This window comes from Scleropages formosus, chromosome 14 (assembly GCF_900964775.1).
Source record: "Scleropages formosus chromosome 14, fSclFor1.1, whole genome shotgun sequence".
NCBI classification, from domain to species: Eukaryota; Metazoa; Chordata; class Actinopteri; order Osteoglossiformes; family Osteoglossidae; genus Scleropages; species Scleropages formosus.
Window position 1 is genome coordinate 17,234,783 of NC_041819.1, and position 26,264 is coordinate 17,261,046.

A 26,264-nucleotide genomic window follows, 5' to 3' on the forward strand; every position below is an offset into this window, starting at 1 on the left:
CCAGAGCTTAAGAGCGGTGAGTCACCACCATGGCACGCTATCTATTAAAATTTCTTTAAAAGAAAAAAAAAAAGCTATGTACAGATGTACAGAGATATGTACAGATTTACTTGCAGTTTCAAAAAGCTTAGACAATTAACAGGTTTCACAGTGGAAGTTAAGAAGAAAACTGATTGATATTTTAATGATTGATGATATTGATGATGTCACTGGTGCTTTTCAGTAAAGAGGCAGGTCCTTGGTAAAAGACAAATGGCTCAGCTGTAATTATTCATTCTGCACATTTTGCTGTCGCTTGGACCTGTTTTGAATATCTTATCACTCGTAGTTCCATTCAATGCCAAACAGAATATTCGTAAGAATGCATTACTGCCTCAGCAACAGCACAGTTACAGCTTCACAAAATCATAATTGCTTTCCAGGACTAACAACTTAACTTCCTGTCCTTTAAAAGCTCATGTAAGGTGTAAATGTTCATGCACCATAACTTTATGATCATGCCCGGATAAGCCTTTACACAGCTGCTACTCCTGTATTGTGTGTAAATGTTTGTGTATCAAAAAAAAAAAAAAAAAAAATTGTAGGAAGGTGATCAGGATTCATCTATCCTGAGTTTTATACAGCGACTCGAGTGATGAACATCGGTGCAAAGTGGAAAGAAACAAACTAGTTTTACTTAAGAATCACATGTCTGCAACTGTCTCTTTTTCTCCTAATGTATTGCACAGTTTTTTCTCTGAAATGTACGTCACTTTGGAGAAAAGCGTCTGCTAAATGAATAAATGTAAATGTAATGTAAAATGTAAAAAACTTTTTTTTTTTTTTATAATCAGTATGCAATTTTAAGACTTTTGATATTCGGTTCTAACTAACTGAATACTCCCAGTGATTCCTGTGACTGGTATTTTCAGAATATAAAAACTGATTTTGTGTTCTTTTTTGTCTGCACGCTCTGTGTGTGTATTAAATATGTCGATCAACAAGGGTGCGTTTCAGCAAGAACAAATCACAGGCTTGCTCTGTATCCATTACATTGAACGGCCTACTGTGATTATACCTCGTGGAAAGTGAGAGAAGGGACTGGAAAAAGGCAGGCATGGCCGGCAGGAGGCACAACGGTTAGAGCTGCCACATTGCACTTGAAGGACCTGGGCTTGAATCCCACCTCTTTCTGTTCTGCCCTTCAAGGTACTAACCCTTAATTGATAAAGTAAAAATGACCCTGCTGTACAAACATTGGGGCAGGGTGGCGCAGCAGGCTTGGCCGGGTCCTGCTCTCTGGGGTTCGAGTCCCGCTCGGAGTGCCTTGTGATGGACTGGCGTCCCGTCCTGGGTGTGTCCCCAGCCCCACGCCCTGCGTTGCCGGGTTAGGCCGTGACCCCGCTCAGGACAAGCTGCTTCGGCCAGTGCGCGTGTACGAACATAAATAGTTTTGAGAAAAGCGTTGCCATATGAATAAAGAAGCTCTGCCTTTCATAGAAACAGTAAACGCATGTTGTCGCTAAGGGTCCGAAGCAGTCCCGAGGAAGGCATCCTGGGAAATTGCGGTTATGTCATTACTGCTTGATTTGTTGGATAGCTTGGGCTACCGAGTTCGTTTGCTTACTTCCGCCAATTACGCGCTCTCCTTTGAAGCTCCGGCACGGCTTTGGGCGAACGCCGGCGGGTTTGCGGTTCGCACGTTTAATGGCTCTGTGAGAAAAGTGTTCGCTGGGCTAATGAGACACAGCAGTTAAATCTCACAGAGGCGCATTAGCACGAGTTCCCCTGTGTGCGTCCATTGATTATTGGCCCGCGGAACCACAAATTCGAACCGCGACGGCCTGCCTTTGCTTGCTGTGTACCGGAGTTTTGTAAGCAAATTAGGAGGTGCTTACAGAAGACCCGCTTATTGGATTTCAGTTGTGGAGTGTTTCATTTCAAACACAGCCTCACCCTGATTTATGAGTGTAACATGCTCCCGAGAACTGCCCGCAAATTGAATTCTTGCACACTGGGCCCTTTGTTGCCATTAATTTAAATTAGAACAATTATGATGTGGATCTGAGCCAAAAATTCATCCACGTCTCGCTGAAATATGCTAAATAATTACCTGATTATGTAAACAAGGACAAATTTACTTCGACACGCAGCTTTGTTCATCATAACGTGGCCTAGAAGGCAGTTCTTTTTTCTCTAAGTACTTCTGTACAGCTTATTACCTGCTTTGTTTAGCTATTGCAGTATAGTGCCAGCAGGTGGCATAATGATCAGAGTCACCTTCCACTTTAAGGACCTGAATTTGAATCCTGCTCCTGCTGTAATACCCTTGAGCACGGTACTTATCCTGAATTGATATAGTAAAAATTACCCAACCGTATAAATGATTCTAAGCAGTTTGGTGCAGGCGTTTGCACATTCTCCCTCTGTGTTTCCTCTGGGTGCTCTGGTTTCGTCCCACATTTCAAAGACATGCAGTTCAGCTGAACTGGTGATGCTAAGTTGCCCATAATGTGTAAATGGGTGACTGTGTGTGTGTGGCTACCCTGTGATGAATTGGCCTCCTGTCCAGGGTGTACCCCTCTGACCCTCAGACTTGCAGACAGTATTTCCAGGCTAGGCTCCAGACCCCCTTGACCCTGACCAGTTTGTGACCCCTGACCAGTTTGCAACCCATGATGGGTACAGCTGGTAGAATAGTGGTTAGAGCTACTGCCTCTAAACTCCAAGCCTGTAGGTTTGATTCCCACCTCTGGCTACAATACCACTGAGCAAAGTACTTACTCTAAATTGCTCCAGTAACATTACCCACCTGTATAAATGGGGAAGGAATTGTAATGTATCTTACCATTGTAAGTTACTTCACAGAAAAGGGTCAGCTAAATAATAGCTTGGTGTATGATACAAAGTTCTATGGCTAATCTGGTCATCATATGCTAAACTCCATGATTATTTACATGTTAGATGTTTTACTTAACTGTAGTGGAAACAGTTAACCAGTTTTAACTCGAAAATTTATTGTCCTCTCGACCTCACTCGCTCGCGCTCCTTCACTTGTCCTCGGCAGGTCGTGGTGGTCCACAGTGTACCCTGGAATCGGGGGTGCTAGGCCACGCGGAGTACACCCTGCATGGCACTCTATAGTCTAGCGCAGGAATTTTAATGTCCTGTGGAAGTGAAGTGTTGTAAACAGGGCTCATATACCGCGGTATGGGTCGAGTTACAATAACTCAGATGGTGCTGCTCTTGAAATGAGCAGAATGCAGAACAAAAACCTCATCCAGTGAGTTTCCTGCAATAGTTATTCAGTGTACTTTGGCTTCACTGACGTGTAGTGCGATTAACTTGTGCCTGTTGATGTTGAAAGTGCCACTTAAACAAGAAGCAAAACAGTTTCCAGCTCAGAATCGTTTCTTCCTTCTTGTGCTGATGCTACATGGCTTTTGACAGCTGGAAGAAAGGGCAGAGGTTCCCAGGCCGCATCTTCCAGTGATCTTGGAGCCCCAGCCAGTTACCGCACCATAACCTCTGAAAGCATCGCGTAAGATGTCACAACGTATAAAAAAAAATTACCTTAACAGTCCCAATTATGCTGTTATATCATGGTTTCATTAAAATAAAGCTTTCTTTTAAAATGGGAGAATTTTCACAAGGAAGTCATTTCTTATGTTGGGTCAAATGAATGACGCACTAGTCTCGGTATGGATACAATGTTCTTGGCACATTACTGGATCATGATATTATAAAAATTCTTTAAGAATAACACCAGGACATATTTTCCCAAGTATAAGAAGATGGCATTCACCTGCAGAAGTCACACTGTACTGCCCTCTACAGGCAGATGGGAATAAAAGCCTGTATAATGAAATATAACAATAATATATGAACAGAGCTAATTAAAGTGATTGATTATAATGCTGGGTACACATGGGTTGGGGCAGCAGTGCACTACAGGGTTATGTCTCTATAATGAGAAACTTACCATTTTACCTTTTTTTTCTAACAGATCAGAATGAACTACTGAGACAATGGAAGTGTCCTGTGCCGCAGTCAGTTCAACACAACACGTTACCATCTCTCTATGCATCACTTACATTTTTTCATTTAGCTGATGCTGTTCTCCAAAGCGACTTATAAAGTTAAGCTACTTACAGTGATTCACCCATTTTTACAGCTGGGCAATTTTACTCGAGCAATTCAGGGTAAGTACCTTGAGCAAGTATCCTTCAGTTGGAGGTGGAATTCAAAGCCACAACCTTTGGGTTCAAAGTTAGTACGTCTTAATAGGTGCGCTACCAGTTGGCCCACATCTGCTATACTAAAATCTTTATTCAATAAATAAAATGGTGAATTCCACCAAGTCAACACACATACCCAGTAAAATTTATTTAATAGAGCTAACCAATAAAAACACTGCATTAGAGACAATCTACACGGCAGGGATTCTTCCTGTTCTACAGCAGGGATCCCATGACAAAAGGATGTATCCAAGATCCAAGAGGATGGGATCCTGACTCTCCTGTTTACCGGTACAAACCAGAAACAGAACCACACTGGCAGGTGAGACTACGCTCCCAGCACCAGTCGTGTGGTATTACGGGGCAGGTACTACTGCTTTTTGTTACGGTCAAGTGCTAAAGCTGTACTGGTGAATTCTGGGAGTTTGATTGGCAAGATTCTCTATGTTGTCTATCAGGCTTTCCACCTTTCTGGAACTTTTCCAAAACCTCTTTTCCCCTCACTACCCCAGTACCACTGCTTTTTTTTTTTTTTTTTTTTTTTTTTTTTCTTACATATGCACGATAGAGCATAAAATTGGATGGTTATTGATTGGATGGTTGTTTTCATAGGCAGCGTTTGTGTCAAATCAACAACGCACAGGCTCAGAAGCCAAAGCTCCCCCAAACTGCAGCTGTTCCAAATGATCCAGCAGATGTCCTTCGGAAGTGGAAAAAGAGCAGAAGTACAAAAAACACGTTTTTATAAAACACATGATAACCAACTGTCTGGTCACATGACACCGACTGACATCAAATTCAAGCGCCGCTGAAGAATAACGGAGGGATCCCGGGCTTCAAAATAAAAGTCTCACATTTTTGTTTGCGGTTCACTAAACGTGTTTAATTACTGAAAACAAGTACTTGAGCTTTTCATAAAGATGCGTGTGTCAGAATTTAAGTCCAAAATGCTCACTATGAGAACTGAAGTAAGAAACCAAAATTAGTTTTAAAATCCAGGCCCAAATAAAACATATTTTGGCGCCCTCTAGTGTTCACGTGTTCAGCAGTTCACAATAAATGTATTCGTTTGGCTCTTAAACGACTCCAGTTTTGCGTTTATCATGAACTGTGTTTATGTTAATTACTGACAACTTAGGGTGTGAAAAATTATTCAGTTAAAACTGATCAATTCTCTTTTGAGTATTTAATTATTAATACGTTTTCAAATACGTTTTCATAAGTAATAATGAAGCAGAGTGGTGTATTTCATACCCTTTTGGTAATTACTGCCATAATCACATGGAAATCGTATAATCTGACATATAATAAAAATACAACTCCTTGAAATGTACAACACTAAATTAAAAGGAGAATTACTTGTGTAATTTGGCTGATTTTGAAGAGTTTGAGATCCAAGTACCTACTGGTGTCTTAGTCTGTAGGAGCTTGTCTGGGGCTCCGGAAGAACCAGAATGTCAAGAATGTCATATCATATGTATGTGAATATTATTTTCAGATGTTTACAAATTAAAGTTTTGACAAGTACTAATGCTGTGGAGTGGTGCATTTCCTGCCTTTATTTCTAAGTGCAATGATGCTAAAATACACTATATTGCAATACCGCTTCATGGCGACTATTGAACTACTTTTAATAAATGGTTCCTTCTGTTTCGTTACAGAAGAAAGAGGGGGAATTTCGCTTTCATCGAGCAGAACTTTGAGGAGATGCAACGACGACGTGGCTCTGAAGTCTGCATTGCTAAAAGTGAGGCCCCCGTGGGCCTCTTTTCGCTTTTTTTTTTCTCCTGTTACGTCAAATTCCTTTCTTTTCTGCCTTAAACTAAACTTTTCCCAGCTCTTATCTTTCTAGAACGCACTCTTGTGTTTTCTCTTTGAATATTCTGCATTTCTTCATAGTGACTTAAAGTACACGATAATGAAAAAGAAGGTTCAAGTACAACAATAGAAGAACATCAAGAAGGGCCCTGAGAGACATTAGCAGATGACTGCTTGGGAGAAATGCTTTTGCAGAGTTTAATTTAACAAACACTTTTGAGAACTTTTATAAAGTTCTCTCTACTTATCCGGTATCTGCTACCGCCAGTCCAGGCATAAAGATGTTAAACATGTAGAGGCAAAAAAACAGCCGAAACAGAGGCCATGGGGATGATGGACCATCACATGGTCAGGGATGCTGAACAAAGCAATCTGGCTGCAAAATACAGTACCGGTCATAAGTTTAAGCACACTTACTAAAAATTAGTCTTTTTACAAGGCATTTCATGAACAATTTTTTATCAGGAACTGATGCGCTGTGTCTTCTCAGCTCTTCTGTAGCAGTTCCTCTAGATGCCGGGCACTTGTGTGCTGCTTTGCCTTCTGTTCCCTTCTGTCCAGCTCTTCCCAAACAAGTACTCAGGTTTGCCCAGGTGTGCTCAAACTTTTGACAGGTGCCATATAAATCGACGAGAATCACGAAGCCACTGAATCCGATATGAGCAGAAATCAGCAGCCAGTGGTGAACACTAAGGACAGGTTGTCTCATGTATATTCATGAGCCTGGTAACAAGCAGTGAGGCTGCATTCTGAGAGAGCGCTGAGCGATCCAATTACACCTGCATGGAGACTCATCACAGGAGGATCGGCGAGGTGTACACTAAGAGCTGCACAAAGACAACTGCGAGCGCTGCGGAGGATTTTAGACAACACTTGCGCTTGACGGAGAGTATAAATAATGCCCTCTTTCTTCACATCCCTGTGGTAGCTGACTGCACCATGCCACCCCCAACATGTTTCCAGCCTCTTTTCAAGTCAAGATGTTCAAAAGGAGTATCCAGCACTGTGCTCAACTGTGGGTGGGAATCCTCTGATGGACTCCAGGCCAGATGATGATACAAAATACACAAGCAGCCCCATTTCATAATGACCGAGTTGCAGGAATAATGTACATGAAGGCAGGTTCCATGAATGTTATCAAGGAATATGACCAGGCAGGTGTCAGTCACATATTTTAAAACAGTTCCCTTCTCAGTGACAAGGATGTCATCAAGTGACAACATTACAGCTGGGATGTAAAAAGCCGTCTCAAAAGAAATCAGTTTTGGGTGACATTCATGCAAAGATCCTGACTGATTACAATGTGCTCTCCAGTAGATCATCTATTGTTTCAGCTGACACTTCTCTCCAAAGCAATTTATAGTGTTAGGTTGTATTGTGTAGTAAGATACTTGCAATGATTCACACATTTCTATAGCCACATTAGGCAACATTATAATTACATTCACTCAGTGGATGCACTTTGATTTCTTTTACTATAGTAAGCTCTAACCAGTTCAGTATCAGATGCCCAAGCATGTGAGAGGAAACAAAAGCCATAGCATAAACTCATTATCATAAGAAACATATGAGTATATGAGGATGAAAACATGCAGTGCCAAGAAACAATTTACAGAGTGAAAATGGTGAGGTCTGTGAACTGAGCCTTGAGGAACCCCAGCTAAGATATATGTTCTTCATCTTCATTTGGACTGAGTGGACAAAGAACAGAGATTCAAATAAGCTAATATTTGATCTTTCATCAACAAATTTTAAACACATCCACTGCATCCACTAGTAATACGAATGATTAATAGTTCTTATCTACAGTAAGTTTCTGTAACACATACAGTATGTTTACTTGTATTTGACTGCTACAGAGGTGGGTACACGAACTCTTCAGGATATGCCAAATCAACTGCCTCCTCTCCACTTAGCGCAGATACAAAACATTATTATTCTATGCAAAAAAATGAACAATTAAAACACTTAAGAGAAATTATGTAATATTCACACCTGTTTGAACGTTTCTTTCTCTCTCTTTCCATCTCCATCTCTCTCATAGAGACACTCATATGCATAGACGCAGATGAGCACACGTGAACTCATACACACAGGTGGGCACAGATCCTCGTACACAGACACACACCTGATGCACGTTGACAGACAGGTGGAAACAACAGACACACACACACACACAGGCAGACGGCATACTCTTTCATAGGCATTGCAGGAGCTCTCCCACTTCTGGCTCCTTTTGTCATCTGTTGATCAGTGAACTGCAGCTCCCATTGTCTGATGAAAGGAACTGTGTGAGTGTTCAATAATTAAATCACAAAATGCCAAATATTTTGCATTCATGAAGTGCCGCCATTCAGTCAAGGAGAGAAGATGACTTGGCAAGCTACCGAACAATGAAATGGAACACGGAGATATCTTCATACTGCAGCCTTGAATAATGTTAGACGAGTAGACGAGTCAAAACTGGTTGGATTCATCCTTGTCTTATTTTGATTGAACAACCTTGTGATCCGCTAATCTTCCGTGGAGTAAAAAGTAATGTGATGTGAACATAAAATAGCTTTATCAGAAAGCCCTTATCGTCTCACAGTTAAATTAAAACTTTCATAATGAGATGTTACTATGGTGTCATTTTCTATGCATAAATCCAATGTATTATTGTCTGTTAACAACACATCTGTGATTCTCTTTTACATATTATTTTATTGGGAAAAACAAAGAACACACAGCCTTTTTGCAGGTGATTTGGTTCCCACGTCTAATTATGAGACCCATCATACTATTATTGACTATAATTTAGCCGATGCCTTTGTCTGAAGCAACTTTCAGTCTGCGGTTTGTACACTAAGAGACCTGTGCCGTTTGCTCATTAGTACTGCAGGGTAATTTCTACTTTAGCAATTCACGGTAAGTACCTTGGTCAAGGGTATGACAGCCGGAAAAAGAACCTAGGTCCTTTGACGGGAGGGTGACAGCTCTAACCACTAAACCCCCGCTGCCCATGTACAATGTGCTGTTTCCAGCACCTGTGAAACGTGTATAAATATTAGAATGTCAGCAACAGCACAAGCCAATTATTTCCCTACATGTTCACTTAAAATGAAATATGAGCGTGAGGAACACACAGTACACCGAAGAATCAGACAATAGATTGTGCATAAAATGTTCAATTTGTCATCAGCTGTTTTTTTTTTTTTTTTTTAAAAATCAGAAATCATGAGCAATATTGGTGATTTGCACCTGAAGACCTCCATTTGTTCATCTCAGTGACACTTCAGAGGAGCGTTGCTTTCCTCAGAAGTCCGTATTTCTCCTTCTCCGGGCTAAGAACTTGACAGCTGGGGAAAGAAACAAAATAAAAAAAAAGCCTTTAATCAGGTTCACCTGCATGGAAATGTGCTTCTTTGAAGGGATCGTGATTCTCCCTATCATTAGACAGCAACCAAAGCTCATTCCCTGGAACTACTTTTTTTTCAAAGTTTTCTGATTCATTTCTCAGCCATCTGTGCCAGCGCAAAGCGATTCGAACATCATGAGAAAGGCAGACAAGTAAACAAGATGAGCGTAAAGCCTTTAAAACAGTGTACGTTGGTGCAATGCGTACAAGGACTCGGTATACTTTCCGAAACACGGTTGGATCTTTGAGAAGCGGTAAAAATGAATTCACTCTTAATGCAAATTGCGTCTGAAGTGTCATTCGTAATGTCGTGCTTGAATTGTTGCCCTTTCTCAGAAAGGCGTGTAATGCTCATCCACGCTTGCCGTTAAGCAAATTAGTCTCTTGTGCTCAATTTAACAATAAAAGATATGAGAGTTGTTTATTATTGCTCTGCTCTGGTTTGATTGATAATAATTCTAAATGAACCTGCTGGCTTGAGTGTTGGCCAATTACACCAATAAAAAAAAGGAATGTAAAATTACGCGACCACTCGCATCATGGTCTTCAAGCAAAAAAACAGAACAATCCATCATTTAGAAGGGAACATAATTCTGAATTCCACCTTGTTACACCTGGGATGAATACTTCTCTACTGGCAGGGCCCTCTCTGAGCTCTATTCCATGTGAATGCAAAGCTTTCCAGCTGCTTTCGGAGCTCCAGAAACAGGTTGGAGACCACCTTCTTGATACCATACCGGATACAGAGTTCTTGAGGAATGGAAGTCGGTGTTATGCACTCAACAGTGAAATTATAAAATATTTGAGCCCAGCTGCTGAATTGTGAATGCCGAAGAGAGGATGAGGGCATGAGTTGTGCCCGAGGCTCCCATTATCCAGCATAAATACAGCATGATGGTCTGAGGTTGCTGGACATGGAGATCTCAACCAGCATGGAGATCATAGCATAGTTCAGAGGCAGGAGGGCATGAAAGTTATGGCTAGTTGGGCAGCCCTTCATTCTTCAGCAAGATATTGACCCAAAACATACCTCAAAGTTGTACAAGAACTACCTGGAGAAGAAGCATAGTGATGGACACCCCAAAGCACTGATCTCAATGATAAAACATGGGCAGTGAAAAAGTAAGTGTGCTCAAACTTCCGGCTGGTACTTTAGTGAGTCAGTCACGTTGCTACCTCTTCAAAACCTTAAAAACCAGGCAAAGCAGATATGCTCATTTTAGAGGAACCTGAGTTTCACTGTGGGGGGCGCGATGGTGCAGTGGGTTGGACCAGGTCCTGCTCTCCGGTGGGTCTGGGGTTCGAGTCCCTCTCGGAGGGAGTGCCTTGCGACGGCCTGGCTTCCCCTCCCTCTCGTGCCTTACGCCCTGAGTTGCCGGGTAGGCTCCGGTTCCCTGCGACCCCGTATGGGACAAGCGGTACAGACAGACAGAGTGAGTGTGTGTGTGTGTGTGTGTGTGTGTGAGTTTCACTGTTCAGATTTTTATTCTTGTCTTTGAATGGCTTATCACTTTCACACTAGTTTGATTTACATTTACATTTACATATATTCATTTACCAGACACTTTTCTCCAAAGAAATGTACATCTCATAGAAGATACAATGTGTGCATTACATTAGCACAAAGAGGGACTTCGATGCAGACACATGATTCTAAAGTACAGTTAGTTTGTTACTTTCCACCATATGAAACAATGTACATCACACAAGCAGCTGCAGAAAACTTTATCAGAATATCGATGATTCTAATCACATTCCTAATTTTTTTTTATAAGCATTTACGTTACACGAGTAGCTGTGTGAAGGTTTATCCATTGTTCAACAGGTATGATCTCAAAGTTATACAGCATGAACATTTACACGTTCATGAACTGAAGAGATCATGGAAGAAGTTAGTCTGGAAGAGGTGAGTTTTAAGACCCTTTTAAAATGTGGATAGAGATTCAGCAGTTCTGAGTGACGGGGGGAGGTATTTCCGCTATATCGGTGCTAGAACCGAGAACCTTTTGTGCTTTTATTTATTTATTTTTTTTTGACCTTCAGATTTTTTTCCCACAAACTTCTAGAACCAATTCTCTGAGCTGCTCCTGCTTTTGGTAACTGTAAGTATGACAACCCAGTGCTGAGCTTTGTAGCTATTGCACTGCTTATATGCTGACCTTTTGGCTGCAACACTGACCTTTGCTCCAGGATTCTAACTGAAGCCTGAGCCCTGCGGCAGCTTGTCCCAAAGCAGTTGGTGTTGCCGCAAGATGTCTTTTAAGCAAAATGAGGTTCAGTGTTTTCTAGCTTTATGGTTCGGGGATTCATTCACATACTGAAGCACCACATATGTCCATCTCCATCCCAATTTGAGCAGTACCACAACTTTACCCCTAGCTTTCTTACTGTGGGACTGTCTCTGGGCTTTGAAGTTTGTGTCTCCGTGTGCAAAATTATGATCGCGGGGTTGTCGGCGGGTGGCGGCTGTCTCGCATCGGAATTTTCATATGGCTGCAGGAATGTTCCCGTCTCTCGCCAAGATTCCAACATACACCTTCCAACTCCTTTCCTAAAGCAGAAAACTTGCATAAACAGCGCAAACAGGTAATGTCAGATTTATTATTCACAAAAGTTTTCATTAGGCACATGGCTAATGAAAAACAACCCAGTGTTTTATTTGCGAAGGCCTCATTCAGCGGGATATATGCACATTTTCGCCAGGATTTTAAAACGGCCCTCTGCTTCCTCTTGAACAAAAAAGTTTTGAACAGCCTCAGTGCAACTGCTACTGTTTATTCCCAATGCATTCAGCTGCATCTTTAACTTTGTTAAGGGCATTTCAGAGGTAGAAATAATTAGAGGTAATTACCCAGTGAAAAAGTTTCCGAGGTAATTGCATCAACTCTGCACTTGAGCGCACGAAGTTCCAACTCCATTTCACCATTATATATACACACAACAGCATTATTATTCTGAGAACATAACAATGCAAAAGTGTAATAACGCAATGACCGTATGAGAGTCCTGTTCATTTTCATTAACTGCTCATCTAGCCAGAGTCTCCACAGCGCAGAGACTATTGCCAACAGTGCGGGACAAGTGGGTCCGCTCTTTGCATAGAACTGTCTGATTGCAGGGCGCTCATATTCATATTAACTTGCTGATATCAGATCAACTCTTTGCTTTATTCTCGGAAATTTTTTGTTAAGCCGCTGCCCTGCGCTAAGGCAACGTATTAAGTTTATGCAGCATTTTCAGTTTGTTGCACTTGTTTATTCACAATTATTTGCCCATTCATACATTTATTCACTTAGCAGGCACTTTTCTTCAAAGCGACTTACAATGGATACTATGTAGCGTTACCAGCCCACACACCTTATTCACCAAGGTGATTTACACTGCTAGATACACTACTTACAATGGGTCACTCATCCATACATCAGTGGAACACACTCTCTCTGTGTGTCACTCACACACTATGGGGAACCTGAACAGCATGTCTTTAGACTGTGGGAGGAAACCAGAGCACCTGGAGGAAACCCACGCAGGCATGGGGAGAACATGCGAACTCTACACGGACTGAGCCGGGATCAAACCCACATTATCTCACACCACCCAGCTACTCACTGTACCACCGTGCTGCCCCGAAGGGTATTCTTACTATATTGATTCAAGGATCAAGGCTACTACAGCAGAAGGTTCAAACCTACAACCTACCTGTGAGGCTATAGTGAGTCTCAATAAGCGACAATAAAAAAATAATAATAGCATATAATTAGACCAATTTGACTGATTTGTAATTTTAACTTTAATATCTTTGTCAAGGCACTGCTTCACAACAACTGTCCAACTACCCAAGTTCTTGTCGGAGGAGGTAAAAAGAAATAAAACAGAAAGCATAGATCCTGACACAAGACGGCTCCCTTTTATCGCCCACTCAGCCTTGTTACGAACCGTGCCGGCTTTCTTTTATGTTCTTTTTTTTAAGAGTGTGAGATGTGTCTGTCTGCTCTCCTTAGCTCCCCAGGGCCTGTTTCCAGATGGGACACGCAAAAGCCATGTTGTCCATTTGCAGAAGCCAACTGAACGGAGAAATGAATGGCGGCTTAATCCGGGTCACCGATTCCTCAAACCCCTTTTTGCACCGACGTTGTTTCATCCTTCCGAAATGCGGCACGCTCTCGTTTTTCTGCAATATTAAAATGAAGGGGCTTTCATGGTGAGACTGGCAGCTCCTGCCGAGACCCCAAGCAACGAAAAATCTTATTACAATGTTCATTCAAAACTGGCAGCTCAGCTGATGTCCCTGTAAATACCTTTGCTAAACCAGCCGGAAAATAACAGGTATGTTGAGGACTAAAGGTTGGCCATCTGTTCCCGCGCCGCAGCCTCTCGCTACACCCTTGACGTACAAATTTCTGCAGTGTTGGAGCAAAATGTCATTAGGCAGTCTGCTGATGCACTTTTTTCACATGGCCTGCTGATTTTCATAATATAAGCGTTGTGTTTTAGGTGAGCTGGTGACTCCTAATTACCCACAGTGTGTTAATGTCACTAAATGGGTGTGTGTGGCTGCCCTGTGATGAGTGGCATCCCATCCAGGGTGTACCTTACCTCACACCCTGCGCATCCAGTATAGGCTCCGGACCACTGCGGTCCTGACCTAGACATGTGGTTATTGATAATGGATTGATTATTGCTCAAGGTTCATTAACACGCTACAGTGCAACATCGCTGACAATTACGTGAATCACAGAGAAAACACATGATCTAAATGAAAGGCATAATCGAAATGAAAACCCTGCTTATGTGCGAACATAGACTAAAGGTGACGGTTGTTCAGCGTCTGCTGCACCGCTCATGCGTCGTCCGAACTGATCACCGCTAGGTGGCGCTGTTTGCATTACTTTTATTTTTGGGGGGAGAAGGAAGGGAAAAAAACGTAGAGGTTTTCCACGTTTCAGTAGCAGTGGCTTCACATGATGTTGGGCTGCTTCATTTTGGGAAACAAGATAAGAGGGCGTGCTGTGTGCGTTGGGGCCGTGAAGCTCACGCGGTGCAGCACGCTCTATCGCGCACACTTCTGTGCGCAGAAACGCAACGTTGCGGGGACGGTCAGAAAAAATGTCCAATTTTTACGCCTTGGCTTGCCTTGGTAGTGTCCATATTTCCTATGCTCACTCTTGCTCAGCGTTGTCTGAGAGGCCAGCAGCAGGAGTGTGAATTGCATCGCAGTTCTGGTTATTGCCTACAAAAGCATCAATAGAACTGCTCCTAGCTATTTACAAGACTCGATCATCCGCTACACCCCAACCAGACCGCTACGCTCTTCCACCTCTGCCCGCTTGGTGGTCTCATGCACAAAAGCTGAAGCACGGAGATTCTCGGTTCTGGCTCCATTGTGGTGAGATGACCTCCCCCTCTCACTCAGAACTGCTGAATCTCTGTCCACATTTCAAAAGGGTCTTAAAACTCATCTCTTCCAGACTCACTTCGCCCATGATCTCTTAAGCTCATGTCAGGTGTAAATGTTCATGCACCATAACTTTATGATCATGCCCTGATAAGGCTTTACGCAGCCGCTACTCCTGTATTGTACGTAAATGTTTTTGTATCTCCCAAAAAAAAAAAGAAAATGTTGAAAGGTGATCAGGATTCATCTATTCCGAGTTTCACGCAGCTACTCGTGTGATGAACATCGGTGCATTTAATGGAAAGAAACAAACTAACTTTACTTAGGAATCACATGTCTCAGCTATGTCTCGCATTCTCCTAATGTAATGCACAACTTGTATTCTCTGAGATGTACGTCACTTTGGAGAAAAGTGTCTGCTAAATAAATAAATGTAACGTAAATGTAAATTTAAACGACATTCAGTGTGTTTGGACCATCCTATGACTTTTGATTTGAGAAAAAAATGTCATTCGTTGGTCCTGAAAGAAATAAATAAGAATCACCGAACAACTGGAAATGTTTCAATGGGTAGAACAAGCTTCTCAGTGAAGCTTTACAAATACTACAAGAAAACACCCTGCAGCTTTCACTAGTTAAAGGTCAAATCTGTACCTGCCCAAAAACAACAATAATCTTGGGCCAAAATACCTTCTGCCTCCAAGCACATGTATGAAATTATTAAAGCCCAGGGAACATACTGGCTGGAGCCACTGCCTTGCACTCGAAGGACCCACATTCCCACATCTCCATGTAGTACACATGAGCAAAATACTTACCCTAAACCGATACAGCAAAAATAAAACAGATGTATAAGTAGATAAATATTTTTTAACATCTTAACAGTGTAGGTTGCTCTAGTAAAAGCTGTTAAATGAATAAAGTACATATTACAAATGGTCCCTGGTGTGATATCTCATGGAACCTGCATAGTACTGGCTATGGTATCTATGGTTGGTTTTGTAATAAAAAAGATGATTGCAATAATTTATGCAGAAAGTCCAATTCAGTTCAGCTTATATTTTCCATAAGTTTAAACATATATAAAATAGAGGGGGTGGCGCAGCGGGTTTGCCCGGGTTCTGCTCTCTGGCGGGTCTGGGATCTGAGTCCTGCTTGGGTCGCCCTGTGACAAACTGGCGTCTCGTCCTTGATGTGTCCCCTCTCCCTCCAGCCTTGTGCCCTGTATTGCCGGGTTAGGCTCCGGTTCGCCGCAACACCGCTTAGGACAATCGGTTTCGGACAGTGTGTGTGTATATAAAATGAAGTATTGGGTGACCTGCAACAAAAAGCTTGATACCGATTTTATAGATAAAGAGTTTACATACGGGGGGTGTGGTGGCGCAGTGGGTTGGACCGGGTCCTGCTCTCTGATGGGTCTGGGGTTCGAATCCCGCTTAGGGTGCCTTGCGAGGGACTGGTGTTCTGTCCTGGGTGTGTCCCCTCCCTCTCCGGCCTTATGCCCTGTGTTGCCGGGTAGGCTCCGGTTCCCTGCAACCCCGTATGGGACGAGTGGTTCTGAAAGTGTGTGTGTGTGTGTGTGTGAGTTTACATACAGTCATATAGATATTATAATGACCTGCATTACTGGTAGTTTGAGCGGGAAAATGGGTTTACTGTAAATAGTTGAATTGTGGGTAAAATGGAACTGTGTTCAACCGCTGTGGGAACTTACAGGGACTATCAGGGGCTGAGTGTGTTGGCCAGTGAAGGATAAAAGCCCGAGGGATGCTAAGTAGGCTGGGAAGGCTGGCCTCATGTGCAGGTCTTTGAGAAAAAGGGGTTCTTGGACCGAGAGTGTTATTTCTTTGTGTTTGCACCGATACCTCTCACCGTGTGTTGGTGTTCCAATAAACGTTCGTAACGAACACTGTCCGTGCATCCTTCTTCTCCCCATCCGACCCCAGCGTACTCCAGTATAGTACAGTATAACAGATACATAGGGAAACTGTGGTGCAACAACTTATGAGATATCAGGGGGATACAAAACTATTACAATCAGTATCGAAATACAGGTGATCTCCGATTTATGACGGGGTTATGTTTTGCGAAGCCCATCATAAGTTGAAAATATTGTAAGTCAAAAATGCGTTTAATACACCTAATACACACCTTTGTGTGACAGACTGGGAAATGCGGATTGCTGCCGCTGCCCAGCATCACGAGAGAGTTTTGCTCTGCATGTCGCTTGCCCGGGAAAAAACATCTAAATTCAAATTTCGAAGTACGGTTTCTGCTGAACGTCTATCACCAACTCACCAACGTAAAGTCGAAAAAATCGTAAGTGGAACCATTGTAAATCTGGGACCACCTGTAGTTCTCATAGGAGTTTTCACAATATCAGTATACAATTTCCTGTGCTTTTTGTGTTAAGCGTGCTAAATATAGCCAGGAAAGTTAATTTTGCCTGGTTTCCTCAAAGAAAGGTTTATAAAACATTTCAGCCTCCATTATTGTCAGGTAATTTGTTCTTGGCTTCACTGTTATTTGTCTCATGAATTTTTTTGGTGGAGAAATTGATCTCGCTGTTATTGAGGGCTGTAAGCCAGTAACTTAATTTTAATCACCAGCATTCATCTTATTTCCCAGACTCACAATTACTGAAAATTAAATCAATTAAAGCTCCTGTTGCCTGATTTGATAAAACCAGGCAAAAAAGTCATTTTTTTTTTTTTTTTTGCATTTTTTTCTGCTTATGTACTAATTTAAATTGCTGTATTGAATACTGATGAGCATATATAGCTTTTTGTAGATGCCTTAGACAACTTAGAGTCACATTATTCTTCATGGCAGCATCATGGATTGTCTCTGTAAGGACACTAACTCTATGAGGGAAGGAATTTAAATTTTTTTGAGAATGATTGACTTTCATCATACATAAAAATTTTCCTCATGCATTATTGCCCCTGCGTAAAAGAGAGAGAGAAACTGATTTGAGATTTAAAAAAAACAAAAAAAAAACACTTATTTGTGATTCTTGTAGGCTGGTTAGAGGGGGTGTGGTGGCGCAGTGGGTTGGACCACAGTCCTGCTCTCCAGTGGGTCTAGGCTTCGAATCCTGCTTGGGGTGCCTTGTGGCGGACTGGCGTCCCGTCCTGGGTGTGTCCCCTTCCCCTTACGCCCTGTGTTACCGGGTAGGCTCTGGTTCCTTGTGACCCTGTATGGGACAAGCGGTTCTGAAAGTGTGTGTGTGTGCTGGCTTTCCAGCATTTCAAAGTGTGTAAATGTTTTGGGTTATAATAAACAATATATGCACAATACACATATATTGTGTATCTCAACTTTTCCATTCCAAAAGCATTACTGCTCATCCCTTTATATAGTGTGGCATCCTGTCAGTATGCTGTGCTACTGTGGTTTTAATATTACCATGGTGACTTGGTTCAGCGCTGTGCACGATCCCTTAACTCATTCATTATCAATGACCGCTACCTCTGTGCAGGGTCATGGTGGTCTAGAGCCTATCCTACATATATAGGGTGCAAGGCAGGGCACACCCTGGTAGGGATACTAGGTCATCTCACACACACAATTTAGGCAATTTAGCATAAAAGACTCTCCCCAAACACATGCCTGTTTCCCATCAGAGCATTTTTTGCAAGAAAAAAAGGCTCCGTTGTTTTTGTCACTGTGTACATCAAGGACAGCATCAGTATGTCATCAGAAAAGTCCCCCTTTCATTCTGGAGCTCAGCCAAACTGCTCGACAGAAAAAAACACTCCGTGAACGTTGAGCAGATGAATATGAGTTTATCCAATCATAATGCATATGAATGGAAAATAATTGTGGAGTTTTTCTCCTGCAAACTTTTATTAAGGCCTTCAAGTTACATTAATAATGTTCTGGTCCAACCGTATGCAGTCGCTGGAAATGAAATAAATATCATTCACATTTTGAGCCAAACTGCAGATTTCCCACCAAACTCAAGTCACTCGTGAAGAATCTGAGCAGTAACTTTATGCTTAAAAGTTTAAAATTCAATTATACCACAGTACATTCATGTCTTTTGGGGTTCTGTAGGAGGAAGAGAGTCTGAGAAAGGTGACTGAGCATATTAACTAGTATTTTCAAATGATATTTTTTATGCACAGTTTTGACCCTTAAACACCTATGGTGTCCATACCATAATATCACGACACTATACATATAAAGCATAAACATCACAATATGTTTATTACAATCATTCAAACATTTCTTCAACTAATTTCATTTTTCAATCATTTATAATCAGCCAATACATAGTAATTTTTCTTTAAATTATTGTATAATTGGTGGAAATTATTATAACAATGATACATGGATCTTTTTTATACCCTTATTCATAATTTTAAGGAAATATAAAGAAGTCACATGCCTGGTGTTTGGTACACTGCAGGTTGCCAGAAAACAGTACAGTTTACTGAGGAGGAACTTACAACAGCAAGAGCAAAAAAGAAAACACACACATTTCAGAACCGCTTGTCCCATACGGGGTCACGGGGAACCGGAGCCTAACCCAGCAACACAGGGCGTAAGGCCGGAGGGGGAGGGGACACACCCAGGATGGGATGCCAGTCCGTCGCAAGGCACCCCAAGCAGGACTCGAACCCCAAACCCACTGGAGAGCAGGACTGTGGTCCAACCCACTGCGCCACCACACCCCCGCGGAAAAAGAAAACATTCTTTGAAAATCTTTAAAGTAATTTTAATTAGTCATTAAAGTTTGCAGGGAATTTCTCTCATGCTTATCAGCCAACTTTCAAACAGAAATAAGAAAAAAGGCTGTTGTCTGATTGATTGTCACGGCTCGTGTCTTGGTGAGGGGAGTCCGCTCTGCGGGTCGTCAATTTCCTTTAATTGATGGCAAGTCGCAACAACCCATGTGGTGCACGAGTATTTATTAATGTGATAAATTAAAAGGAGGAAAACATATTTATGAATATACTTCATATTTCTCACATACAACTAACAATATGCACTCAGTGTGCAAGTACACCATACCTTAGGAAAACAGAATTTCACCAGCCTCTTCATGCTGGAGTCATAGTGGTCTAGAGCCTGTACTGGAAACATTAGCTGTGAGAGAGGAAACATCCTGGATGGGACACCAGTCCATCACAGGACAATCGCACACACACTCTTTAACTCACCCATAGACAAACTAGGGCCAATTTAGTGTCACGGATTTACCCAAAACACATGCCTTTTATCTGTGGGAGGAAACCAGAGCAGCACGAGGAAGCCTATGTGATCACAGAAGAAACATGCAAACACCACTCAGACTTGTTCTTGACTTCCACCAGAAGAAACATTCTAGGAACCTTGAGGCACCAGCGCTACCCACCGCTCCACCATACAGCCCCAAACAGAAAAAGACCCTTAACTTTCCTCCTTTCTGCCTTTAGCACAGAAGACTGAGCGACTTAAGCCAAAGGGGTATCTCAGTAATACAGATCTCAAATGAAAATGAAGGAAGCGTGACCCAAATGGTATTAAAGGTTTCAAGAATTATTTTTGCACTATTTAAAATGCACATGAATTATCTTGGAAAATGCAGATCTGAATAATGTGATATTTTTTGCATGATACTTACATGATACATGATCTCTCCTGTCTTGGTGAAGTTTTATTTTAAACTCAAACTGAAATCTGGAAAGATTACCTATCGTTTAATTTGAATTGTAGAAATATTTCTTGATTACTGCTGCTGGCTCACCCTTGATCAAGGTACTTACCCTGAACGCAGTAAAGACCACCTTGCTGTGTAAATGAGTATATTGTGAGCACTGTCGTATGCCAACCTGTCACTATAAACTGCTTTAGAGAAAGGTGTCATTTAAAAAAAGAACTACATGTAAATGAAAGTAAATACAATAAGTAAGCATTTACTGCATTCAAAGCAAATCTTTGGGATAGTTCTCTCATAGCCTTTCTTCTTAATGAAATGATAATTTGTCATACGTTTTAATGATTTACAGATGCCTGTTTAAAGTTTTAAGCTATGGATGGAGACGCACAGAAAATTCAGCATTTCAGGCTACTTAGGATGCTGCATATCTGCAGAATCTCTATGAGTGACTCGGTTATGATTAGCGGTAGCCTAAGAACACTTTATTGTCAGAAAAGCGATTAGCCGGGAGCCGAAGGGCATTTCCAAACAGCTAAAATAACCGATTCGCTTCATGGCTTTGAAATTACACTTACAAAAGTCTGTTGACTGGGGGCAAAGAATAAAGGATTAGACGTCTATTTTTAAACCTTGGCATGTGGGGTCGGAAGAGTTAGGGACAAACATTAAAAATATTGCTTTCTTACAATTCCTTAATTTGCTTTGGAAACAGCATTTAATGACATGATTCAGGGAATCCATCCATCAGGCTTTGCAAGGGGAACACTTTTTCACAACCTTTTTGCTTTGCTCTATTTTTGGGAGGTCCGCCATTGGGGAATTGCTTTAGGGTATCATCAGTGCAATTAAAAATGAGCCACTTTGTGCTGGGAAATAGGGATGGCAATCCACCGTGTAACAGATAAGGTTATGCTCATGCCACTAGCAGCTGCAATTAATTTGGCTGAGGGGGGGTGACCTTCCATTGCTCTGCATTGTGCCGGGGCGCCAGCTGCGTTTTCGAGCCACACTCTCTCTGTAAATAAGACAGTGGAGATTGTCCATTTATTTGGCAAATAATCAGTTGTCATGTGTAATTACCATTGCAGTTCTCTGCTGTTGGGGATTTTTTTTGTCTTTCATTAAAAATGAACCTGTGTGATTAGAATGGTATTAGTGCACTGACTAGTGAATTCCTCATGAGTCATTAAAAAATGGAGATTTAGAGCTCAGACATAACTCGGAATCAACACTGCCTAATGCTTGGCTTCTGTACTTCCAGCCATAGGTTCTCATGATCCAAATTTCTCAAGCATAAGATGTATCCAACTGCCAAATTGAGATTTAACTGACTCCTCTTTGGCTGCTGTTCCTCTGCTGGTCTCTGTGTTTATGCAATCATTTATCAGGCAAATTCTTCAATGAAACCAATACTATATATCTTTTTATAGAGGAAATAATGACAAATAAACTAACAAAGAAATTTTGTAATCATGAGGGTATTGTCAAATTAACAGCAGTATAAAACAGATGAATACAGGTGGATAAAAGAAAAAAGAAATTAGATAAAAATTTTAAATCTGGACAACTGAGCTATGATATTTTTGCGTCGGTTATTACATCGACTTTACTGCACACATTTGAACCTTGTGTGTTTTCGTTAGAACAGAAAATGTGACTTCTCACCAAACATAATCAAAAGACATTTTAGGCAAATGAATGCACTTCATGGAAGACTGATGACAACACAAACAATTATCAGTAATAAGCACAATTTTTGAAGTACGTCTATGAAATTTCAACTGCTGCAGTTTTGGATACAAGGGCAAACCTGGGCAGGGACTGTCAGTTACAATGGCGACCGAGTTTTAATATTTTAATGGCAAAGCCTGAAATTATTTTTATGATATTAGATTGCCACCACTGAGGACACAAAGTTAAAATTACACTAAATTACAAATTACTTGGTAAACAACAAAGCAATTTAATCCTTCAGCAATTGAAAGTATTGAAATGTAGCAATCAAACATAAGAACGGCAATCAGACATGTATTCTTCCTTTCAAACGGTACATTGATAGCTGAGCTTCCAAATCAAACTAAGATTGATATTCTATACCTTATGTAGCGTGTGCTTCCGCTCTCAAGACCAGAAGGGGAAGGAGAAAAGTTGCACGACTTAAATTTCCCTTGAAACCCGAAATAACTGAAGCCCAAATCCCACTGAAATCAAATACAATTTTATCATGCCTTCATATATTCAGGTTCTTCAAAAATATTTTCTGTTCATTTTGGGAATAGAAATGTGTTTTGTGGGACTGGCTGAGGTTTAAATACGAAAGCTGCCGAAAGACCAATCAGGAGTTTGCACTGTATTGTTTTGTTGGCGAATTGGGTGATTCCTTGTTTCTTCCTCGTGGTCTAATAGAAGGATTTTGAGGAAAGATCTTTGTAAACTTAACCCAGCAAATATCCCCTGCGGCAAGAGAATAAAAAAATGAATCTTGTCAGAACAAGGCTTATCTGGTTACCCCAAGCTGCTGGCTCCGTGTCAAATTTCTATTACCATATCAAGATAAGGTGAAAACACACACACACACACACACTTTCAGAACCGCTTGTCCCTTACGGGGTCACGGGGAACCGGAGCCAACCCGGTAACACAGGGCGTAAGGCCGGAGGGGGAAGGGGACACACGCAGGACGGGACACCAGTCCGTCACAAGGCACCCCAAGCGGGACTCGAACCCCAGACCCACCGGAGAGTAGGACTGCGGTCCAACCCACTGCGCCACCGCACCCTCTCAAGGTGAAAACATTGGCATATTAATCTAACCGACCTCTGTCATATTTGTGTGTGTTGGGGTGTGGTGGTAATATACAATTCCAGTATGACTATATTTCACACAATGGGAAAAAGGGCCATCAACCATTTGGAACCTTTCTCCTGGTCTGGCATTATGTTGTCCCTCTGAAACAGAGCAACCATTTCCTCATAAGAGAGCATGAACTCAAGGTATTGTTCTGTGCCTCACTGGTATGCTCAGGATGGATGAAGGTGGTGGTGGTGTGTGCTCAGCTGACCTCCGTTGAGGCTCTGTGTCACAAGGTTGAAAGGGTCTTCCATCATCTAGAACAGGGGTTCTTAAGCTTTTTTATGTCATATCAATGGAGGGAATGAGAAGGATCAGACCAGTTGTAGGCGTATTCTGAAAGGCAGGATGATCTGTAGAACCTGGCATAATGCTCCTGGGGGGGGTTCCACCATGAATGTCCTGCACTCATGAGGTAGGGCGATCACATGAACTGTTAGAGGTCCACTGTAAGTCATAAAACATTTTCAGATTTCTGGGATGATATTTACTTAATTAACATCAGGGCTTACAGCCACTCCTGGAGGAAGGACGATTGTCCTTGACCCTCAACTTCAGCGTTCCTGGTCAACTACTACAGGCACATTTTCACATGTGGTACACACACACAGGCTCCAAGGTGAGGTGAATGAGTACTTGCGCAGACTGCATCAGGCGGTGTATAATGTGAGCCTTTCTCCCACGTCTCTAGGCTGCAGAGATTGGCGTATCCGCACACATTTGTCACCTTTTACTGTTTGTTGTATCCCAGGGAGTCCATTCAAATGAGACGGTCCAGTGACTAGTTAGTGGCCTATTTTTGCGTGCAACATTTTTTCTTCAGCAGCTTTAGAGGTCATTCCAAGATTCACATACCTACATCCCTATTACATAGGACACTGATCAGTCAAAAGGACTCCACATTTTTGTATGCAGCAACGCATGCTAACCTTCTGGAGATTTTCCTTCTAAGCATTGTGGGTGCACTCTTACCACATATTTAGCGTTCCCTGGCCTGAATGATAGGGATCATTAGGCTCTACACATTAGGTAACTCCAGCTCTCTGACAGCAAGAATGGACTGCCAAGAATGGGCTGCCAATAGGTAATGTACAGCCCAGAGGGAAGGGAGGAAGTCGTTGACCAAAACTGATGAAATATTGTCTGCTAACCACAAGTAAGCAATGGGATCAAGGAGATATCCCATACTTCTGGCAGTCAATTCCCTTTCCCCATCCATCAGGGAGCTTGGGTTCTGTGTGTAACCTAAAGGTATTAAGAAAAAGGCAGTGCTTTTTAAATAAATCAGCTGCAGTCAGTCAAGTCCTTCAGGAGGACCTCTTTGTGAATACTTAGTTGCGAATTCAAAGATATCAGACCCATGAATCGTGATGGAAATGGGGGACATGTGGTGCTAACAGGAAGATAAAAGTCAGGTAGGGGACCATATTCAAATGGATATTTAAAAGAATGACAAGCAGCTCCCGTTTTTAATTACCTGTTTTTGATTGTTATCAAACAATGGTCATGTTTACATGCGCATCAATATCACAGGATACTCAAGGGTACAGAGAGCAGTGCGGCTCACCTAAATGCTTCATTCTGAAAAGCTTAGCCCATTTAATTCCTCATTTCAGTCATGCGAAACCAGAAGGTAGGCTGCACATCCCTCTAATAACCTGAAAATGGAAAGCATGTAAACACCTTATTTGGAAGATTAGTTGTATCTGAATATGCAATTTCTTCCCTGATTAGATACATGAAACCTGGACTTGTGTCGGCTGCAGATTTGTGGGAGCAGTTAAAAGATGAAGACCGCACAGAAACACAGGCGTCTCTCCCACTCATCCCGAGGCTGCGATCTCGTCCAGAGCCTCAGCATATTTCAGTGAGGCACAACTGCTATACAGTGACCCATCAGGCTGACGACTGTAATGGTTCACCACATGCATTAGGAGAGTACATAACACTGTTTCAATAAAGTGCTATAAGAACAACCAGATAAGCTTAAGAAAATAATATCTTTACATTGGCGCTGAATACAAATAGTAGATTTGAAAGGATGCTTAGCTTTCGGTGTCTTATAGGCAATATCTAGTTTGCCTACCCAAAGCATGTAGAAACTAGAGCACAATTTATTAAAGCAGAAGGGTGTCCATAAATGAAGTACTGTGAAAGCATCTGAATTTTTAGAGCCTTCATGCTAAAATAAATGTATGGTATTTTGCAGCTACCTGCAAAAAAAGGACCCAGATTTAAAACGCTATCCCTAACCCTAACCCTAGCCCTAACCCTAACCCTAACTCTAAACTTGCAGCAGTACCCATGCTCAAGTGAATTATTTTGCACTTCTCCAGAAAAATAATTGCAAGGAGCTTAGCATAGAATATCTAACATTGTGAACTGTTTTGGAGAAAAGAGTTAGATGAATAAATAATAATATACCAGAATGGCATGCACAGCTGAATTCTCACTCACACACACACACACACACACATTTTCAGAACCGCTTGTCCCTTACAGGGTCACGGGGAACCGGAGCCTACCCGGCAACACAGGGCGTAAGGCCGGAGGGGGAGGGGACACACCCAGGACGGGACGCCAGTCCGCCGCAAGGCACCCCAAGCGGGACTCGAACCCCAGACCCACTGGAAAGTAGGACCCGGTCCAACCCACCGCGCCACCGCGCCACCGCGCCCCCTGAATTCTCACTCTTTCTATGTTAAATACATTTACAATACTTTTAAAACTATAAAACACAATAGAAAAATCACACAGAATATTCAATTCCATGTATTTTTCTACAGTGTACCCTTTTTACAATGTCCTTCCCACTGGTTCCTTTCTTTTAATTCAAAAGCACATGCAATACGTTTAAGACATGCAATGAATAAGACATGCAATAAGTAGAATAAGAAATAAGAACAAAGACACACTGTTAAGGCCAGCTGTGTGGAGAAG